We start from the raw sequence: 5472 nt of genomic DNA on the forward strand, positions 1-5472 counted from the left end.
ATGTTATAGTTCTTGGATTGGCAATAAGAAGATAAGTGTGAAAAATACAGAGGAAAATAAAATGTATAGAACTTTGTAATTGATTACGTAGTGTCACGGATTGAGTTGTGTCCCCCCAAAATATCTGTCAGCTTGGCTGGGTCATGATTCTCAGTGTTGTATGATTGTGTAGTCTGATGTGTAATCTGATGTGTAATCTGATGTGATTTCCTTGTAAACTCTATCACTATGATGAGATTATATGAGATCTCCTTATGTGTTTAAATTCACTGTGTTGAGGTTATACTGATGAGATTGACAAGATTAGATAGTGTCTTAGTGCAATCTCTTTTGAGATATAAAAAGCTTTCCCCTGGAGCTGACACCATGAATTTGGACTTGTAGCCTACTGGACTGTGAGAGAATAAACTTCTCTTTGCTAAATCCATCCACTTGTGGTATTTCTTTTAGAGCAGCACTAGATGACTGAGACACATAGCATTAGTAAGAAAATCAATGATAACTTGAAATTTTCTGACAGAATGTAGAATGGAGAATGATGCAGAACCAAGATCAGGAAATGAGGAAAAAGGAATGATTTAGGGGAAAATTAGAGATTTGAATTTATACAAGTTTAGCATAATGAAAAAACCTAATGTGCATTTCCTACAAAAGCTCATACTCAATGCAACCCTATTAAGATATATATATGCATATGTATATATATGTATATATATATATATATACTTGCATGTATGTGTGTGTGTGTGTATGTGTGTATACACATTAAGGACATATAGTTTGCATCAATTGCAATATACATTAATGTAAAAATTAACATTCATCTTAAGATTCAGTTATAGATGCCCGTTGGGATCAATAATGATACTAAAATTTGTACAAATCTTATTTTCTTTATTAGTACATAATTGCAATTTTTAATACATTGGAAAAATGAACAACAAAAGAAATGTCAGATACTATATCATAACATATTGCCTACTTAAATATTTGACAATATAATCTGATTTATATGGAAGTGACTAATACCTGTTCTCTCACTCTTTAGATTCTTATTTTCTACCTTCTCTACAGTACTTGTGATCAATTATTCCTTGATTCTCTCATAGATTAAAATTTATTTTATTATGGCTCTATATGTAAGCTAGTTTAATTAATGAAATTAAATATTAATTAAATTGTACCATAATGTTAATTACCAGGAGAGAATTCCTATATCTGGCAGAGGCCTGACTAAATTCCTGAGTGGTCCTTGCTTCTAGAGAACTTCAAAATATTATATCTTGTTAAAATTAGATTCTTACATTTTCAAAATAATCATCTGGACATTGCTTAAAGAGCTAGAGAGTTTAAAACTTATTTATTACCGTGAGTATTTGTGAAATTAAAATTTTGAGAATAATCTGATAAGGTAAGGATGCCACTGTTAATAAGCTCTTGAGTGTTCTCTGATAAAAAGTTAATTAAGATGTCGTTCAGTTAGCATATTTTGCTGTCTTTGATGTACTTTTAATCATATCATTTGGATATGAATGAGATCTGTGCAAAAGTAATAGTAGGTGAAATTTAAGAGATTAGGAAAAGAGCTTAAACAAGATGAATTAGATATTTTATGGGATAATTTCCCATGCTTAATCAAATTGACAACAATGCCATATAAATTATTTTTTAAAATTTTCTAAAAGCTTTGAGTATATTTCTTTTTTTTGCTAGAGCATGTAAATGCAGAAGAGAGCATGAAGAAACGTCTTTGCTAAGCATCTGACTTTATGCAGTCAATTTTCTAATCTTGACAAACTGGCAGAGAAAACATCCAGAAAAAGAAAGAGAACCTAGATTCATGAGGGACAGAGAGAAAAATTAGTAAAAATCCCTCCATAGCAGTCAGTTAAAATCATTATATCTGCTTCAAGCAGTATATTACAACCTACCTTGCATATGTCTATTGCTTCAATAACTACTATATAAGGAAGAGCAATAGGAAAAGAACAATGGAAAAAAATGAATATATAAACAATGATATTTATTCAACTTAGAAGAACAAAGAATCTCAAAATATTACTTAAATAAATTTAATTTACTGAGTAGTGAAAATTGTCCACATCAGCATTTATTCATGAAAAGCATCTATGAAGCATTATGTATTATATTTCTGTTTAGGATAAGGCAGGCAAACAAGACGTATATGTCTTGATAAATGTTTACTGTATGAAATGTTATCATTTACTGAAGATTTCTTCTATCCATAAAAATAATATTTAGATAAATAACCAACCTGGTTCACCAATTTTTAACATTTGGAAGCTGTTTCAAAAAGAAACTTTGTCAAAGTTAATCATTGAGAACATACGATAGCAAAGCAAAATAAGCATCAGATAAGAGTCTACATTTTATGCAAAAAGAGGAATGCATTTCTAGCATATTCTCTTGAAATCATTTCAAAAATCCCATTTTGCACTTATATTACTTTGCCTTTGGGAAGACATAGTACGAAATATGTCTTCCTAGAAAAACTACAGTGATATTAACAATGGTGTTTTAAGTAGATGTTGTTACAGATGCAGAGAAAGATTGAGGATGTACTGTGGCCAAGCAGCTCAGAAATTACTCTCTCACAGATGAGTAAGCACCCATACTAAAACACTGTCACCAGCCTTTTATGTCTGAGTAACAGATAATGAAAAACCATCTGTCCATTGCCGTAACTTGCCAAAAGGGCAATCTAGGATACAATTTTACTTCACGATATTTAAAGCTAAATAACAAACTGTATTTCTTAACAGAGTGTATGTTTTTTCCTGCAATGCTTGAAATAAAGGACTTTTTGAATATCTTGACTGTCATGGAAATAATAAATATTGTGGCTCATGATGAAAAAAGTTTCTTCCCAAATAGAAACAAGACATGTTTTGATTAAACTCTTTTACTGCTAGTTTTTATTTATTTTACTTCATTTATTTCAGTATATATAGGCATATTATATACATTTGTGTGTGTGTACATACATATGGAGCCCTGGTGGCTCATTGATTAGGAGCTCGGCTGTTAACCAAAAGGTCAGCAGTTCAAATCCATGAGCTGCTCCTTGGAAACCCTATGGGACAGTTCTCCTCTGTCCTATAGGGTTGTTATGAGTCCAAATCAACTCAACAACAACAGCTTTATATATATATAAGTATGTATATATATATAATGATTTGTTATATTTTCTTGTATAATAAAAACATGTATAGTAAAACACTCATATATCATTTAATACATATACACATATATACATATATATTCATTAATTCCACAGATATTCATTGAGTACTGTAAGTTACTCATGGTTTTAAGTATTGGGAAAAATATAGAGATAAATCAAGTATGACATCCTATTAAAAGATGTTTTTCATCTTACATGATAATTATAGCTACAATGAAGGTACTGATATGTACCCTATAGCATACCCAAGAAATATTGTATAAATATGAGTAAGGGAATTCTAGGTAGTAGGGTGCCGTGAGTAGGAGCTAGGGAGTAAATCATAGGGTAGCTACAATTTAACTGGAACATAGTATAATATGTGTGATAAGATTAATAGTATATACTGTTAGAAAGATGATGGAAAATAGTTTGTGCAAAGCTGTGAGGGACAAGCAAAACGTGGAAGAATGAGATTCTTTGGTGAGTTTAAAAGTTAATCAGTTAGTACCATTATTTAATACTTAAAAACAAACTCATGGAAGTGGTAATGATTTGAAATAATGTTCTTAACAAGGAAAGAACAGATTTACATACTTTTTGGTTAATTATAATCAAGTTATTATTGTAACAAATTATGATATATCCATAGTTATCAGGTTAATAATCGCAAGACTAATGATTCAACCTCTTAAAATAAACTTGTTTACTATTTTAATAAATTCTAATCATTTTCCAAAATTACACTAAATATGCAATTTATTTTTTTAAATCAATTTCAAAAGTACAAATGAACAATACTTGGAATAAAAATTTAAATTTTGAAATTACCTGAAGTCATTAAACTCACTTGTGTAGAAATTCAACTTTATATTGACCTCTTAGAGTAAATACAGATTCTTTAGTTTCACCTAAAATGGAAGAAAAGAAAATCTATAGATGCTCTCTAGATGAAAATGCCCCAGGCCTACTGGTTATAATTTCCAAAGCAACCCCCCCAATTATTTGAATATGTAATCTGTATTGCTTGTAATGGAATCAGTGCGACGTTCGCTATATAAATAGAGACGCGTTGCTCAATTTAAATTTTATTTTAGTACGTTGCACACTGAATGTGTAAGCCGTCTTTCAAATGTAACCTCTTTCTCACAGATAGATTTTGTTAAAAGATTTTTATCATCATTGGATGACATCTCCTAGGACAATTCATGAGTGGAGTCTAGAAGTGAGGCAGGGAAGGGATGAAATATCAACAAGCTTTGGGAATGAGATGATTACCACTGTGGCAATGAGGATTTACATGTGCTGGGGACATCTGGGTGACTGTACAAACAAGCTTCAAGAGTCTCCATACCTCCAACATGGATGGAGTCAACATACAAAAATAAGTTGTGTTTCTATACACCCGCAATGAGAAATCTAAATAGAAAATTAAGAAAACAATTCCATTTACAATGTTGTTGTTGTTAGGTGTCATTGAGTCAGTTCCTACTCATAGCAACCCTATGCACAACAGAGCCAAACACTGCCAGATCCTGCACCATCCCCATGATCTTTGTTATACTTGATTCCATTGTTGCAGCCACTGTGTCAATCCATCTTGTTAAAGGTCTTCCTCTTTTCGCTGACCCTATACCAAGCATGATGTCCTTCTCTAGGAAACAATCTCCCCTGATAACGTGTCCAAAGTATGTCAGACGAAGTCTCACTATCCTCGCTTTTAAGGAGCATTTTGGCTGTACTTCTTCTGAGACAGATTTGTTCCTTCTTTTGGCAGTCCATGGTATATTCAATATTCTTCGTCAACACCATAAAACAATGGCCTCAATTCTTCTTCATTCTTCCTTATTCATTGTCCACTTTCACATGCATATGAGGTGATTGAAAACACCATGGCTTGGGTCAGGTGCACTTTAGTCCTTAAAGTGATATCTTTGCTTTTTAATACTTTAAAGAGGTCTTCTACAGCAGATTTGCCCAATGCAATACGTCTTTTGATTTCTTGACTGCTGCTTCCATGGATATTGATTGTGGATCCAAGTATAATGAAATCCTTGACAACTTCAATCTTTTCTCCATTTATCATGATGTTGCTTATAGGTCCATTTATGAGGATTTTTGTTTTCTTTATGTTGAGGTGTAAACCACACTGAAGGCTGTGGTCTTTGATCTTCATTGATAAGTGCTTCAAGTCCTCTTCACCTTCAGCAAGCAAGGTTGTGTCATTTGTATAATGCAGCTTGTTAATGAGTTTCCAATTCTGATGCCCCATGCTTCTTCATATACTC

The sequence above is a fragment of the Trichechus manatus genome, unplaced genomic scaffold (genome assembly GCF_000243295.1).
Source record: "Trichechus manatus latirostris isolate Lorelei unplaced genomic scaffold, TriManLat1.0 scaffold00171, whole genome shotgun sequence".
In the NCBI taxonomy this organism is placed as follows: Eukaryota; Metazoa; Chordata; class Mammalia; order Sirenia; family Trichechidae; genus Trichechus; species Trichechus manatus.